Genomic DNA, 18,758 nt, shown 5'->3' on the forward strand with positions numbered 1-18,758 from the left:
TATAAATATTTACCGGATTATTGCATCTTCCTCTCACACTTATCCTTTTAAAAAATCATTTCTGAAATAAACTATTTATGTGTGAAAAGTTTGTTCTAGGAAATAGAATCTCATCATCAATGCTCCCAAAAAAAATGCTTTTAGGGGAAACTTCAGAATGTTTTATTGCAGGCTACTCACCAAAGTATAATTTCAGATAGAGAACCAAATAGTTTTCTGTTTTATCTAGCTGGAAAAGAAAAGCAAGAGCTTGACTCTCTAGAAATACATATCTGTGCATCATGTATGTGTTTTATGGCATCAAAGTTCTAGTTCAGTAGATTTCTAAAAGGCTTCTGAGACAGAGACATGAATTTTTACAGATTCTAATTACAAGTTAGAAGTCATCTCACTGTGGGAAATTAAAAATGGAGATAATTAGGGAAAATTCCAGTTGAAAGAAAAATGCATTATGGAAAAAGCAATAAAAGCACAAAAAATAGGAAAGTAAAATCACTTCTCAGTAGCTTCTATGATTCAATTGTAGATCAATAGTGTGTAGTTAATGCTATTACCAGGAGAGCATTAATTTGCAATTACCACAGGTGATCTGATCCTCTGTGTTCTGTCCATTGACACAAATGACCTTTTGTTGAAAGAGATTCTGTAGTCATTATTTTAAATAGAGCAACAGAGAAGCAAAAGGAAAGTATAGGTCACTTACAGTCATAACCATCTTACATCACACAAAGTAGGAACCTTTGTAGTGTAGCCCCAAATAGTCACTTAATGGTGTGTAATGAGCCTGAGCATGGCCATATCTGTTTGCGCACAGGATGGATATAACATGCACTGTATGGTGGTAGGTAAATATGATTCGATGTGAAGCCACAAATGCTCTGAATTAAGTATAAAAATAAAGTAGACCTTGTTAGACCTCTACAATGAGGGGAAGATATGAGAGACTTTGATTCAACAAAGTGGGTGTTCTTTAGTGCTTCTTTTCTATGCAAGACAGGTAGCCTTAGAGGTAAAGAGTCTGATGCCCCAGCAATGACACATTCTTGAAAGATAGCAGAATTCGTCTCTCTAGAGACCATATTGCAGTCATAAACAGTGTGCCGAGGACCCATGCGGCCCTGTCCAGAGTCTGCCTACACAGGCAGTGATATCAACCTCAGAACTGCCAGCTGGGCACAGGAAGCCTGACAGGACTGCATCTTACTGATTCATGCTCCAACACAAATGAAAACGCATCAAGTTGCTTGGACTGAAATCCTAGCTCTGCTGCTCTCTGGCTGTATGACCTTGGCTTTATTAGGTATGTGAACTTTTTCATACTTCAGGTTTGTTTTCTGAAAAGTTAGGGTTTCATAGGATGGTTGTGAGGATTGAATGTTATCACCTGTAAAGCATTTCAAACAGTACCTGTAACACAGTACCCATGGATATTAGATATTAATTGTCATAATCATCATCATTATCATTGTCATCCCCCACTAGAAATTTTATGCATTGACAGAGGATTTTCAAGCAAAATGTACAACACTCTATTCTAGCATTACGCTAGCATGTGCCGTAGGTCCGGTTGACTGAAAACAGAGCCCGAGGAAAAGGCCGAGTGCTAATATTTTGTTAGACAGTAAAATCTAGGATAGGGAGAGCAAGGGGAATTAGAGAAGAGACAGAGAAAGGTGGAATATGAACACAAGGTCATGCATGACTGGGTAGTCCACGGCTTCACAAGGTGCAAGCGATTCAGTCAGTTGGCCACATGGTACAGCTCCAAGTAGACTAGATAGAAAATTGTACCTTGGGGCCACACGCCTCAGGGAAAAGGGAAAGAAACTTTATCTGCCATTACTTTTGGCCATCTCCCATTGGTTGAAGTGCATCCTTCTGGATTTCACAACCCTGTGAAAGCCTGTTGCCCCAGCTACCAGGTAACTCATTCTGGCACTTCATCCAGGACACTGGTCTCTTCTGTGTGTCTGGTTATCAAGCCTGTAGATTCATAGTGACAGACAACTCATTATCTTATCGGTATCCAGCTAAAAACTGTAGGTAAATTCTACCTCGTACTATGGAAACCCTACCGCCATATATCTTTTATCCATTGGCCCTCCTCCTATTTAAAATGAGACAGACTATATCCATGTAATTTTTATCAAAGTATAGAATTTCAGAAATGGATAAAATATTGTTATTGCAGAGGCAGTCAAATATTATATTTATATTATCCTTATTGTCTGTGTTTATGACTATAGTAACATAGGTAAGTGAAAATAGCATGCAATTTTATAATCATATTTTACTGTACTATAACCTAGATCACTTAATTCCCAGAACAAGACAGAGAAAGATAAGAAGTTGAGTGGTCTCAAAAATTTGCTTGCTGTTAAAGAATTAAGTGGGTACCCCAAACTTCGTGAAACCTGGAGAAATTAGGACAGCAATGACCTCAGCTTATAGAAGTGAGTCCTGCTTATATCTGGAAATTCAGGAGAAGTACTCTGAGAGGCTTTAATAATGTTTTTTAAAAACTGAGTGCAAAACATCTTTTAAAGTTAGTAATCAGAAATATATCTGGCAAACAGATGGGACTTGTGTCTCTCGAAAGAAGTGTCTAAAATGGTCAGTTGCAGTGATTTGAGAAGAGGGAATGTTATCCTTTGGCCGTCTTTCCATTAATTCCTCGGTCAGAAGCAGCAGTGATCCATTAATCATCCAAGTAGTCAAGCAAAGGAAAAGGAGACAAAGAAACAAATAGATGGAGTAAATGAAAGGAAGGAAGAAGATCCGTATTGTCAAGTAATTGAGAACTGAAGGGAACTTTAGGATGCTTGTTTATACCCGCATTCAGTTTTTTTCCATTGATAGATACATTTTACTAATAAATGAAATCACTATTTAAATCAGTCAATCTAATTCTGATTTTTAACTGAAGTTGCCTAGTAGGTCATTCTGGCCATTTGGAGTATTACCCATTCTAATTATGTGTGAGAGCTGAAGTTTTTTATAGCAGATTTTTATAGATTTTGTAGGTTTTTATAGCACCTGCATTCTAGCACCTGGACATTGTGATACTTAGGCCAGGACATATAGGGAACTGATAATTAAGAGAACATAAACAGTTTCTCAAAGGTTCACTGTAATCCAGAGTCAGGCTATAAGTACATTATAATTTCACAAATGATAATACCAAAACTATTATGATGGCTAATGTTTATATAGAATTTACTATGTGCTATATGCTTTATAAGTTAATAGTTATATTAGATCTTTTATCTTCCAGTAATCCTGTGAGATAGATTTTGGTATTGTCCCTCTCCTATAGCCAAGAATGTTAAATTTTAAGACAATAAATGGCACAGCTGTGATCTAAACCCAGACCCAGCATCTGACTTAGCATCTGATTTTTAACCACTATACTATATTGACATTTTTGCCTACTAGAATGATTATTATCAAAAGGCAGACAGTAATAAGTACTGGTGAGGATGAGGAGAATCTGGAACCTTCTTGTATTGCTTGTGGAAATGTAAAGTGGCACAACTACTTTGGAAGACAGTTTGGCAGCTCCTTAGAAAGTTAAACATAAATTTACCAGACAATTCAGAAATATCACTCCTGGGTATCTACCCAAGATAAGTAAAAACATATATCCAGAAAAAGATTTGTACACGGACACCCATGGCAGCATTGTTCCTAATATCCCAAAACTGAAGATAATCCAGACCCCCATCAGGTGATGAGTGGATAAACAAAACGTGGTGCATGTGGTATGTGCATACACTGGCTTGGTATTCAGCGATAAAATGGACTGATACCGTAACAGCATAGATTGTTTTCGTGTGTATAACAAACAGCAAGCTGAGTGAAGACAAACAGACACAAAATACTGTAATACTTATGTTGTATAATTCCATTTCTATGAAATGATTAGAAGTGGCAAATCTAGAAAGACAGAGACAGATCAGTAGTTGCCTGCAGCTTAGAGTGTGAGTGGGGGAGTAGCTATAAAAGGCACAGGGAACTTCTGGGTGATGGAAATATTGTAAAACGGGGTCATGGTGGTGGTTTCACAACTCTATAAATTTACTAAAAGTCGTTGACTTGCATACTTGTAATAGATAAATTTTATGGTATTAAATTGTGCCTTAATAACCCTGCATTAAAAAACCCACATAATTAGAGATGGATAGCTTAACTAGTGTATGTAACAAAAGTACTAAATAATTTTGAATTTGGATTGAGGGATTAATAGTGAAAAACCTGAAGGGTAAACAAGGAGGATATCAATAATGCTTAAAAGTTTTGTTTCTTTGTTTTTTTAAATCTGTTTCTTTAATCTTACTAGAAAATGACATAATACCTTTTATAAGGATCCATTAATATTTATAGTATTATTAGTGTCTCAAATGTAATCAAATTAAATAAATGTTTATGAACGCTGCCTAATTTAAAAGTAAGCACATTTAAATAAGCCTGCCTGATTAAGACATCCTTGGGAGAGGCCTTCCTAGATTTCTTAAACGTGTTTTATGCACATTTGTGTTAAAATTAGACTATTTTCTTGCAAATAAACATTGATCATACTTGGCATACATGGTAATATCTGATTTAAGTATTTTAATTTTTAAAATTATATATTATCTAGGAAAAATTAAATAGAGGGAGGTTGGCTTTGATGGTATCAACGATGTTAATCTGTTGAGAACCTCATTCACAAGTTTCATGTTATCAAGCCGTGTTATGTAATGGTCATAATGTCCATTTATTGAATTAATAGTTATTGAGTGTCTAATAGACACCAGGCACAGTAATAAGAAACAAACACCTAAGAAAAATGTGAAATAGTGTTAAGTGCTATGCAGAGAATTTAAATTAGCAAATACGCTAGTGACTGGGTGGCTAGATTGGCTGGGGAAGTTCTTTGGAGAGGTGATATTTAAGCAGAGAACTGAAGAAGATTTACCCAGCCATGTGAAAATATGGAAAAGAGCTCTATAGGCGGACAGGGAAAACCCTGACTGCAAAAATGAAGTCATGGATGGCAAAGTAAAAGGCATACCTTTTTTTTTTTTTTGGCATGCTCAGAAAAAGCCACTGTGGGTATAGCACAGTTGGCATGAGTAAGAGAGGTGAGCAGGGACTAGATCATGCAGTACTTTATACCAGGTGTTCCTGTTTTTTGGAAGACATGATTGATTTTAAGCAGTGGCAAGATACAATCTAATTTATATTTTAAAATGAGCATTATAGCTGTTAATTAATTTAGAGATAGTCAATAGGAGAAGGTGGAAACTATGGCAATAGTCCAGGTGAGAGATGATGATGGATTTGTAACAAAGAGCAATGGACATGGAGAGAATGAACAGTATAGATTTGAAGTAGTGCAACAAGGTTTGCTGAGACATTGTAATTTTGTGAGCCAGAAAATAAAGGAATGAGGAATGATTTTTAGCTTTTGAACTATTAGAGAGGTAGGTTTCAGGGAATGAGGAAATTAAGAATTCTGGATGTGAGGATGCCCAGGAGACACCAGTGGAGATGTCATATGGGCAGTTGCCTCTCCTTATTTTCTATCCTATTTTCCAGAGATGTACCAAGCCTTCAAATGCATGCATAACCTAATGCTGATAAATGAGTGTATGTCTTCTCCCTCAGCTAGGATATACATTCCTTTCTGCTTCTTATGAATGTCTCACAGTGATTAGAAAAATCAGGCACAAAGTGATACATGGATACATGCTTGTGGATGGATGCTGAGAGATCACTGGGTGGATGTATAGATCAGTGAATATTTAGAAATAGACAGTAAGCATCTGGGTATTGAATATTTCAGAGGCCAGTTTCATTTATCTCATCATTCTCAGATATATATTCCTGAAGCTGAGCTTAAGAAGATCATGAGTGTTAAAGGAAAAGATTACAAGAAATACAATTTACATCAAGTGTAGATTTTTAAATAAAGTAAATAAAAAATCTAGAAAACATTTCCTTTCAAAGGAAAAAAAATCCTAAATTTATTAGCCTTTAAAAACACATTTATCTATTTCCCTAACTCATCTTCTTCAGATATCCAGGAAATATTGCTTTTCTGCTGTGGTCACGTTTTCCTACATGTTCAATGTTTTACGACTTAGGAGTCTCTGAAAACTCAAAACAGATTCTGTTGGTTGAAATATACATATTTCTAGTTAAAAAACACCCCACAAAATTGGAGGAAAGAAAGACAATGATTGCTATTGGCTTCTTTTATTTAAGCTGACAGATCTGAACCAAGAAGACTTAAGAACTTCTTGGAATTAAAAATTTGGGCATGCAGATATAAACCTTCATTACCCTCAAATCAATTATGCTGTGTTTGTAAGACAAAAGAAAATAATATGTCTAAGAATCTAAATATCAAACCTCTGTTTCAGATAGCTGGCTTAATCCCACAGTGATAGACATGTCAGATATTATAATATTTAGCATATTTCCTCATGTGGAAAATGATAGGATTTCAGTTGTCATGCTTTAAGGGCATGAGCCATAATCTCATTATCATCTCCCTAAATCAATCACTACATCCTGGATATTAACTCTGTCCTAATGACACCAGATGCAGTAATGTATAAGAGGTGAGAGAAAAGTTCTATGACTCATCATTGGGCCCAAAAACAATGATGCAAGCTAAAAATCAACTCAATCACTGGAGATTTCAGGATGGCCAAATACAGCATGCATTGCACCTGCCTAGTCTTACAGAACTCAATTAAGAATAATGTTGCATATTCATAGGGCTCAAGGTCTCTAAAACACAGAATATGGGTAATATACAGAGTTAAAAAAAACAGTCAGTTCTATGGCACTTTAAAGCATTATATAATTAGGTGATGTTCCTTATCACAACCTCAGAATATAAGCAATAGTTTAATTTACAACAAGACTGAAATGTAAAACATATCAAGTTCACTTTCCTGCATTACCTTATCTGTTCTTTCATTCATATTCTATTTCATATTCAATAATTGATATAGAGCTTGCAATATTTTGTGGGGAGAGGGTGATAATCAGATTTTAGTTTATGCTGTCAAAGTATGACATGTGATATTCAGTCATTTTTTGGTCTTAACATTCTATCTTCTTGTTGATCTCTGTGTGATAAGCCATCTTGTTTATGACATAGACATGACAATTTTTGTTCAGGGGCTCAACCTAGTACCTTATCTGAGAGATTAGTTCATATGGGAAGAAAACTCAAAAGGCACTACTTTCACATGAAGACATCCAATTAAGAACTTGAACAGTGGGGTGCCTGGGTGGCTCAGTTGGTTAAGCATCTGCCTTTGGCTCAAGTCATGATCTCAGGGTCCTAGGATCCAGCCCTGCATCATGTTCCCTACCCAGTGGGGATCCTGCTTCTCCTTCTACCTCTCCCCCTCCCCCTGCTTGTGTTCACTCTGTTAAATAAAGAAATAAAATGTTTTTTTTTTTTTAAAAACCAGTTATTTCTACCTCTGAAGGAGACCCATTATTATGTCACACATATACTGAGAGAGACTTCCTGGTAAATAGCACTTCATAATTCTTATCTCATTTGGTCCTTACAGCAGCTTTTCAAGAAAGTTTTTTCTGATGGATATAAAGTGAACAGCATAACCCCTGGCTGCTGCAGTCAGAAGTTTTGTTTAATAACAGAATTTGAAAAGAACCAGAGGACTGACTTAGAAACTAGTACCTGCAGAATAAAAGAATAAATGAATGAGTGGGTAATTTTTGAGTAATAGAGAAAGACTGTTTTGAAGAAATGATGTCTTAAAATTGCTCCAGAATTATCTATTAAATACTTCTGGGTATATATCTCCAGCAAATAGAGAAGGCTTTTCCTGGGAAGGTGCAGCAGGTTTGCAGGACATATATAAAGAAGAGAAAATTATTTTAAATGCCAGTGTTTGCACAAATCTGTTCAGTAGTAAATTTGATTATTTACCTTGAACTATTTAGGGCAAGCTGATGAGGTTCTGAACTTTAAATTTGAAATATGAACTTGAAATAATTAAAGATAGATAATTCTTTGAGATGAAAGCATCGGTCCCGGTACAAAGAGACAACTGAACTGACCTGGATATGTGATGCAGAAACTAAAACATTAAGAGAATCCAGACACAAAACAGGATAGAAACCTTTCCCTTACTTTCTCCTGGCTGTTTTATCTTCCTTCAGCGTAGCCAGAATCTAGACTGCTGTGTATGATACTTCAATATATGTACTTACATGTGTGAAAATGAGTTTAGAACATCACATATACTGGAGATGATACTATGAGTTCAATCTTTGTTAAACAAATGTCTTCACAGAATTCTGAAATACATATTTTTTTTTTAGTAATTAAAGGGGACTACCAGAAGAGAAAGAACCAAATGGTAGCTGCTGTCATGATTTGGGTATCCAGACTGGGAATACCAGATAAGCGATAATCCATCTCTAAACTGTCAAATTTGGCTGTAACAAATAGTACTCTGGGTAACAAGAAGAATACTGAAGTAGATCTGCTTCTTGGCATCCTGGAAAGACATTGATATACCCAAAGAGTAGTTAAGTAATAATGCAAAGATATTAATGTGTGATAGTGCAACGAGTGGCACAGATTTTAAATGCAGTAGAAACAGAGATAAGTGTTTTATTGTGAATTGGTGTGAATTCTGAATTATGATAAATTTGTATAAGGAGACGGAGATAAAAATATATCATTGACAGGAAATTAAAGAGAGTTTTGCTTGTCATTGAATGGTATTAATATGATATTATCTTCATTCATTCATTCATTCACTCATTCATTTATTCACTTGAACAAATCATCTGCCAGGCACAGACCTTTATGTGTTAAACAGAGAGTGCCGTGATGAATAAAACAGATGTAATTTCTGCCCCTTTACTGTATCTTCGAAAGCTGGAGAAGGACATCTAAATTATAATTCTTACTCACATGTATTTTAGGTATTGTTCTAGCTACTTACATATCTTTTTGTTTGATATATTCCTCAAAAGAATTCTATTTTGGATGGATAAAAAGACAGATAAGCAGACATATATGTGTATAAATTATATGTATATATACTTATTCCTGCTTTTACATGAGAACCAGATGCCTTTATAGTGGTTAAAAAAGAAAAGCAAGATTATACAATTGTTATGAGAAAGGGTTCTGGGACAGACTGATCAAGGATTTGAACCCTTGCTCTGTTATTTATTAGTTGTATGATCTTAGTCAGGGTCCTTAATCTCTGACCCTCTGTTTAGCCATCTCCTGATTGAAGAAAATAGTAAGGCTCTGTGGTGTTATTTGTGAGGTTTAAATGTGATGCTACATTGAACATATTAGCACAGTGCTTGGAAAGTAATCACCACCCAGTGACTTTCAGTCAAAGTGCAGTAAGCCTAAAGGAATTTGGATAGAACATAAAGAAATAACAGAATAGACTGAGAAGTATGTACAGTACATAAAAGTTTTCCACCCTTAAGGGTGTTTCTGTCTAGCTTACAGGATTCAGATTTGGGGCCGTCATTTACCCTTCCTATCCTTTGAGTTTTTCTTATGCCAAAAGATACTTGGAGGTCAAGAGGGACCCTTTAAAACTAGGCTTCTCTGGATCAGGTTAGATCTCTGAGATTCCAAACCACACGTAAGTCATAAATGCCCTGTGACTTCAGTCCAGGGTTAATATGCTGAGACCTGCGTCAGTGCCTGAAGGATCCGGATGTTCAACCAAACAAAAAGTGACAGAGCATTTTAGAATGTGTTCTGTGAGGATAAGTGAAAATCTCCCGCCAATCTAGAGATGGGGAAAAACCCTCTACTAAGTAAGGGAATCAGAGATCTAGATTTGTTCAGGACAATTTTAGTGTGTGCTGATTGTCCTGGTATTTTCATTAATAGATTCCCTGCTGACTCTCAAGTGTTTGGATGGTAAATTATGTAGTCCTCTCTAAGCATCCTCCTAAAACCCCCAGCCTAGAATTTTTGCTAGTCGTTGTCATCTTTCTTCAGGTTAATTGTCACATTCACAAATCATAAAATATGTGCCCTTCTAGTGAGAAATGCACAAATAAAACTGCTTCTTTGGTCATTGCATTCATTCCTCTCTAACCGTGTTTCAACAATCCATCTTTGGAGGCTGAAGGCCAGGCATTTATTTTTTTTATATCCATAGTGTTTTATTTATTTACTACCAGTTAAGTAATTATACTGGAAATGTATTGTTACATGTAAGATTAATTTTAAAATTAGAATAGACTGTGATGACAATTGATCAAATAGCAATACTTTTCATAAAGTCACTCATAAAAAGATAGTACAATAACAGGCTTTTTATTTTTAGATTCTTGGTTTTCACTAAAAACAAAACAAATAACAAAAAGCCAAAAAACAAAACCTAGCATACAATTTATTTGCTTGGTTTTTCCACAAAATCACAAATTTTGTCAGCCTCGTGTTTCCACTTGTGTAGTAAAGAAATTAAGAGCAAGTATTCAATATTTTTTAAAGCTTCTTTTAAGAAACCTTTTCTCCAGCTCCCCAAATGTATGCACTCTGCTTTCAGTATATTAATTTGAAAATGGGCAAGTTTTTCTGCAGCATTTAACTCATAAATAGATTATTCATTCCCAATCAGGTGAACTTTGTCTAACTTTTGTGTTCCAGGCTATATTGGCAACTCAATCAAGATTGTGGTCTTACTGATAATAGCCACACACTACTCTCACAAATGTGTGTTTTTGTCAATGATAGATTAATCATAAAATCAACTACTAGACTGTGGGTGCTTGAAGAGGTGGACAGTGTTATTTGAGGTGCTGTTTTCATGTTAACAACATTCTTCCCATTTCAGAGGGATAGTCCCCTTTTCTTGAAATGTTGAGTGACGGCTTATATTGTTGAGTAACCACATACCTTTATCCATCTTCAAAGTCCAGAAAACCATTTCCATGGTTGAATTTGCTCAGTAGACTTTTCCTCTGTAGGCATTGCGACTTATTCTCCAGTCATCCAAACCCCATGTGGTATTTTAGTAAATGATATTGTAAGTCAAATTTTCCCAGCTGTGTTGACACTGCTGAAAAAGAGAGATTGCCTAAAATTATGGATTTTAGTCATCTGACAGCCATTGTTTGGATATTTAGTTTCCTTTTCTTGCCCCACTTTTATCACGGAAGGTGCTGAGCTTGCACGATGCAACATGCAAACTTTTACACCACCACCTGTGTTACTGCAGAATAATTGAAAATTATGGTAGGAACTGATGCTGTACCACAGCAGTAGCCTCAGATGGAGAGAATCTATTTTAGTAGAAAAATCCCTCTGCCTCTGAGGCAAAGTGGCCGAGCTTCCCCAAACTATAGCCACAGCCTCTCCCCAAAGAATGGGCTGCATAGGGGACCCGGGCATGCAGTGGCCTCCAGGTCTCACTTCAGGCTTTTTAGACTTCCGTTTGTGTCTGTGGGGAAGCAAGACCATCAACAGCAACATCTTTGAAGGGGCAGGACAGCAGTCCCCTCTCTTTGGCCCTACATGTTGTGCCTGACTCACCCATTTTATCTCTAGCCCTTCATAAAAGACAGAGAAAGGGGCTGTGTCTCTGTGTGGTTCTTTTTCATTATGATTTCTTGGGTCAGGTCATCATTGAGATCGGAATCCAGTTCAAGCTGACTCTGTAGAGGGCAGATACAAGGAAGGGGACAGAGGCGATCTCACCTGCAGGACACATCACATCCCTTTTTATTAATCAGCCCAGGCTGTCCTCAGTCAAGTCATATCATGAACAAAGTCAATAGAGAAGCTCAGTCCCACGGTGCTGTTCTGAATAACGGTCAAGTGGGTGGCCCATCACTATACCACCTTCGAGAAAATACTTATATTCCATATTCCAGTTGGCAAAATCAGTCTGGATCCTGGTACAAAATTCCTAGGAAACATTCTATTCTCATTAGCCTGTCTTCAGCTGAATTTGGGTTAAGAAATTAATCAGATAGAGAATGACCGCAGATGGACATTTAAAAATAGACTTTCAAATGCCATAAAATTCTTCCTTGACTAGGGGGAAAAGGGGTATTTATATACTTAGAATTTGTCCGAGAACATATAATTTAAAAGGCCAGATAAGTAATGTGATTGACAATGAAATATATGATATACAAAACAAGCTAAGTGACTTCTGTACTTTAGCGTTTATCAATGAGTAGCAATTAAAGGACAACATTAAAATGTAATTAATAAGCAGAAGTGCTTATTCCCACAGCTTTAGAAAAAAAAACATAAACAACTGAACTGAAAGCCAGATTTCTTGGCAGCATGGCATTTGGACAGCTATTTTACTTAGTGACCCTGTCCAGGTTAGTAGCAAAGCTGAAGTAAGCCTTCTCCTTTTGGGGGAAACAAGATGGTATTTTGCTGAATGCTAGAATTTTATCACTTTGAAAAAAAAAAAAGCTGCTTGAGAGACCTAGGAGTATAAAAGCATTTGAGATCTCAGAAGGAGTTTAAATCAATGCACTGCCACAGTTACAGAGCAGATGAAAGAACCTGCTGTCTCAATTGCCGGGAAACTACTTAGAAACTCTCACTTTGATTTCTTCACGTAGTCCGTTACATTACTGCTAAATACAATATATAGGGACATCACGACTTTGATGTTGTACAGCTTCAACAAATGGAAACTAATATGATAGAACAACTAAGATTTGTGGTTTTATGTGGATATACAAATATATACCCGTCTAGCTCCTTATGTACTATGTATCTCCAGGGGCTGTCTTTTCACCTATAGCCTTATAAAATTATAATTTTGGTGTTTTATTCATGAATTCTAGTAAGCAGTGCCATGTTTATATAGTACCAAAAACTCATAGGGAGATAATGTTATCCTGAATTATTACCTTAACAATATGTATTGTAAAACTATTTCAAAAGTATAATGTACTTTTATATGTCTGTTTATAAGTGCTGGACAGATCTCAACTCAATGAGAAATTAGTGATTCCATGCCTTTAGAAAATCTGATGTTTTTGCTAAGTGGGTGTGGACAGATGAAATTGGAAACTGCATTTCCATACAACAACAGTAGAGATCTGTTTTCCAGTTTTCATCATAAACCTTCAAGTGATCCTCCAATCACTACAATCCTACATTTAAGAAAAATGTGGATTTCTGCCATAATTCATTAGATAACAGATTTGAAATAATTTTGCAATGATGTGCCTCTTCAAATGAAAATCATAAATATGTGCTTATTTATGTGAGACATCAAAATTAAGATTTTGAAACTTATAAAAATAAGATCTTAACCATCTTCTGACTTCTAAAGATATTAATCTGACTGTTGGCTCTGCCACCTGCTAATCTTTTGAGTTGGGACAAAGCATTCAATGTTTAGTTTTGATTTCCTCACTTACTATGTATTTAATGGCACATTCTCTGTCTTGCTGTGAGAATTGGTGTATGGACTAAGGATGATGATGCTGGAGAGGCAGTGCTGTACTAGAAGAGCTTCAGGCCAGGTGGGGAGACAGCACTGCCTCCAGCTAGCTGTGGGACCACAGATAGATCATTTAGCCTTTCGGGACTCCTGATCTGTGGAATAAGGAGGCTGGTCAAAAAAATTTATAAATTCTCTTTTGTCTTATTTGTTGGAGTGCTTTGAAAACTGTAAATCACTATATAAACATTCCTGACTTTTTCATAACATGCTCTGAAAACTACAAAGCATCATGTAAAATATTGCAGGTGTTTTACATTGTTTAAACAGTTTAACACTCCAACAAAGTAAACAAGTAAGGAGAGATTGTAGGATTTTTTTTTTCTTTTTCTGGGAAATCTTTAAGAATTGGATGGAAAATCCTCCTTATTTAGTGTTTTATCTATGAACTGTGTTCATAGGAATACTCTTGAACTTCTTCCAGCTACATAAGACTCTCTTATTAGTATATTTTGGAATATAATAAGCATTGCAGAAAAATTTTCACTTTTACATAAATGCAGGTACTCTCCAAAATTCCTTTTACAAATGAATTTACAGCAACTTTAAGTCTACTTTGGATTCCGTTGTAAACATATATTTTATTTGCATATAGCCTGGTGCCACACATTTCTTTTTTTTTTTAAAGATTCTTTTTAAATTTTTATTTATTTATGATAGTCACAGAGAGAGAGAGAGAGAGAGAGGCAGAGGTAGAGGGAGAAGCAGGCTCCATGCACCAGGAGCCCGACGTGGGATTCGATCCCGGGTCTCCAGGATCACGCCCCGGGCCAAAGGCAGGCGCCAAACCGCTGCGCCACCCAGGGATCCCGGCACACATTTCTAAGACCTGAAGTGTAGTTTGTCCACTATGTGATAAGAAATGAAAAAGGATCATTATGATCGTGGGTTCATCTGGTTTGTGTCTGATAGTTTAAGAGCCCCATTTAATACCCTTGTCACATTTTGAAATATCATATGAAAGATTGCTGCTCTATTACACAAAAACACATGCTAGCCCACGGTGTTCTGATTCTGTAGAATTCTTTGTGGCCAAATTATTTACCTGGGATTAGTATTTTTAATCTAATTTGGATTCAATTTGCTAGCTTCCCAGTAAACTGTCTTTTATTTTTCAAGGAAGTTGGTTTTCTCTTTACAGGCAAAGTTGGCTTCTTTCCATTTTGACCTCATAGGCACTTTCAACTTTAAATTATCTGATAATAACCATGAGGTTTAGTACCATTCTGTCCTTCTGAGTTTTGTAATTTCCACAGCACTGCCACCCACACAATGCAATTTAATCCCCACAACAATAAGATATTACCATACACTTTTTTTCAGATGGGGAGGTGGGAGAGGAAGACTGACTAGCCCCAGTCACAGCTGCTGAATGACAGAGCTGGGTCTCAGACATGGCTTCTGGCAACAAGACCAAAGCTTTTTTTGAGATCACTATTTAAAGCAAATAGAATTTCTGTAACCTTTTTTTTTTTTTTTTTTTACTTCATTAGACCTAAAGAGTATTAGGCTTTAAAAAATTATATCTTGCCTAATTCCTGTTCTAATGATTTATTCATATTATGAAATTTATTTTGGGTGCCAATCTATCTTACTAAGTACTAGCTACTATTTTAAGATTTAAATATGTTGCCTTTTAGTTTCTCATTTTTAAGTAAAGAAAGTTGCTCATACTTACGCAGCTATGATGTAGTTTAAACCTGATTCTGCTTGACTTCCGTGTACATGCTCTTAGCCTTTAGGCTATACCACTTGATATGGTGTAAAAACTACTAGATTTGACTTTAAGAAATAGTTTTTCAAGTTCAATTTCTTTCCAATTTTAAAGGAAAAACATTACCCTCTCTCCTGCTCAACTTGTAAGTTTATTCTGAGTTTGGAAAGAATAATGTATGTAAAGGAAATATTTAAGATGTAAATCACCATAAATAGGTAATTTACTATTAATGGGCTTAATCTCATTTTAAAGAGAAAGGAATAGCACCTCACAGCCCTCTGTCACTTTGCAAGTATTTGTACGCTCACTTTACATAGACAGGCTCTGACTAAATGTTCCTGCACCTACAAAAATTCAGGGCACTGTGTCAGACCTCTAGAGGAGACTATTCATTCAGTGGCAATAGGGACTTTATGACACTCTCCAACTCATGCTGCACAGGGGGCCACCACCTAGTCTACTCAGCCCCTGCACAGGCCTGATCCTGCTGAGAATCCAGGGGCCCCTATTTAAAACGACTTACTATAGGGATATTCACACATATGGAAATAATTAATAGTGGCAATGATCCTTATAATGGTACCTGATGTCCTGCTGGGAAGAAAGATAAACCAGCCTTCACCATAAAGAACTTACAAATTATACTAAGCAAACATGTTAACACCTATTAAGAGTCCTAATCAGAGCTGTTAAACAAACAAAGATATGTCATATAAAATACACCCATTTAGGAGTAGCAGCTACATGTTTGGAGTTTTAAAAGGAGCCATTTACCTTTGAGATAGAGATAAAGCCTTCAGTGGAGTGTAAAGGTTAGGCAAGAACAAGACACCTTTCTGAGCAAATCCATTCTCTAAGCATCAGATCCCATGGCCAAACCTCTGTTCCCAAAGGTGTGCTTGCATCCTGAGATTTATTTTAGGTCTTATTACGATTTAATCAGAAAATCACTTGTTTCTTCAGATGTGACTTATTGTTAGTAGTGCTTCTTTTAGAAAGGGCCATTGAGAGTGGCCTCAGGTGACCTCCAGAGATGGTTCACTACTTGCTGGACCCAGAAAATCCTACAAAATCATGCAAGTCGAGAGGTTCAAAGCTTCGTGTTCATTTTAAGAACACGCATGAAATTGCCCAGGCCATCAAGGGTATGTATATCCAAAAAGCCACCAAGTATCTGAAAGATGTCACTTTGCTGAAGCAGTATGTGCCATTCCGTTGCTACCATGGTGGAGTTGGTAGGTGTGCACAGGCCAAACAGTGGGGCTGGACATAGGGTCCGTGGCCCAAGAAGAGTGCTGAATTTTTACTGCCACATGCTTAAAAATGCAGAGAGTAATGCTGAGCTTAAGGGTTTAGATATAGATTCTCTGGTCATTAAGCCCATCCAGGTGAACAAAGCCCCCAAGATGCGATGTAGAACCTACAGGGCTCATGGCCGGATTAACCCATACATGAGCTCTCCCTGCCATATCGAGATGATTCTTACTGAAAAAGAGCAGATTGTTCCTAAACCAGAAGAGGAGGTTGCACAGAAGAAAAATATATCCCAGAAGAAACTAAAGAAAAAAAACCTTATGGCCAGGAGTAAATTCTGCATAGAAAAAATACAAATAAAAAAAAAAAGAAGAAAGAAAGAAAGAAAGAAAGAAAGAGAGAGAGAAAGAGAGAAAGAAAAAGAAAGAAAGAAAGAAAGAAAGAAAGAAAGAAAGAAAGAAAGAAAGAAAGAAAGAAAGAAGAAAGAAAGAAAGAGAAAGAAAAGAAAGAAAAAAAGGGCCATTGAAAATATTGCTAGAATCTAATAGTAAGAATCAAAAACATTGTTTGTCTGGAAGAAATTCACTTTGCAGACAGCATTTCAGGTGAAAATGAGATTCATCCCTACCAGGGCTTAAGTAAACTCTTGCTATTCTAATGTGGCCCAGAAGTATCAGCACCACTTAGGAGCTTGTCCCAAATGCAGGATCTTGGGTCTCATTCCAAACTGGTAGAAACAGAATCTGTATTTCAATAAGCTCCTCAGATAATTTATATGTATATTGAAAGTTTATTTTATTTTTTATTTTTTTATTTTATTTTTTTTTGAAAGTTTAAAAGAAAATATCAATGTGCAAAGTTCCTACAATCAGACATTCTCTCAGGAAAATTAATAAGTTTTAATCTTACCAGAGTAGAAATTGAATTACTCATTTTAGGAAGGTATATAAATAGTGTGACATTTGCCTTGTGATGAAACATATCTGAAGTGATCACCACAAACACCTGTGTCTGGTGGTGGCTTCCAGTGTTTCCAGCATAGTATACCATGACAGCCATGTTCGGTCACCATGCTGTAGTCTCTTCTCCCTCTCGAGGTGGTATGTTCCCTTCCCATGCTCAGAATAGCTCCCACTTATGTGATATCATAGCACTATAGGGTAGGAACATAGGAAAATGTAGGAAAGAGGTAGTCTTCCCAGTCTTAGGGCCTCCCATGTTCTTCATAGTTAAAATACACCAAGTCTATGTTAATTGACTTTAATTTTAAAAAAATAATAAAATAAATTAAAATACACCAAGTCTGCTCATGATCACTGCAGCACCAAGGGGCTAAATCTAATATACAAAATGTGCCATGTTTGTGGATTAAGAGAATTAGTAGCTTTTGTCACTCCTCACTGGACAACTCAGGGATAAAGGAGATTAAGCATTACCATTCATATGTTACAAAGTATCTAGATTCCTTTTAGCAAGCAGGTTTTTACAACAATTGTGAACATCCCATAAAGAACATGATATGATGTGACTTTCAAAATCTGATTTCTTATGGTCATATGATGAACTATTTTAAGACAAGAGTAAAATTATACCTATACGTGTATACTATGAAAAAATTTTTTAAAAATAAATTGAATCTCACAGGGAACAAAGAAGGTAAAGTAAGGCATCGGTTGACTTACAGTTAAAAAAATCCTGTGGAGGAAATTATTGTTTTTTTTTTTTTATCATGTTCTCAAAAAATCAACTTGAATAAAGTTATAAGAAACCTAATTAATGCTCAAATTGTTCTTCCTAAGAAACAATTTTTTTAATGTAATGTAATGGGCTTCATAGAAAATATCCTCTGTATTTAGTGGTTATTCAGTTCTCTTTTCTACAATGTAGTAACATACAACACTTCAGAATAGGAAAAGAAGGATTTTTGTTTCTGCTGTTTGAGGTATCTTCGGTAATAATTAACCTAGAAGTGTTTATCTAAATCCATTAAATTCAAGCTATAACTCAAATCCCAATACAGACTTTCAAGTTTATTTTTATTGGAAGGATCCCAATTTCTCAGATTCAGCCTTCCTTTATTCTGGAATTGTTTTTATTCTTTACTTTCTGCGATATGGACAGTCAAATGAAAATATCTCATCTGAATTATCCAGGCATTCGACACATATTTATTAAGAGCAGAGTAAGTGATAAACACTGTGCTTGTCACTGGGAATAATGACCAAGGTAAATACAGATTCTTCCCTCCTGAAGCTTCAGCCTATTGGGGGAATGAGCTGTACATT

The 18,758-nt window shown here is 36.1% G+C and overlaps 1 protein-coding gene across 4 annotated transcripts in view; it reads left to right on the forward strand.

Annotated features, from left to right (window-relative positions):
• Positions 1-18,758, forward strand: part of DPYD (dihydropyrimidine dehydrogenase) — a 793,145-nt gene that overhangs the window by 661,702 nt on the left and 112,685 nt on the right. The gene's annotated exons all lie outside the window — the stretch shown is intronic.

The sequence above is a fragment of the Vulpes vulpes genome, chromosome 3, assembly GCF_048418805.1.
Source record: "Vulpes vulpes isolate BD-2025 chromosome 3, VulVul3, whole genome shotgun sequence".
Taxonomy (NCBI): Eukaryota; Metazoa; Chordata; class Mammalia; order Carnivora; family Canidae; genus Vulpes; species Vulpes vulpes.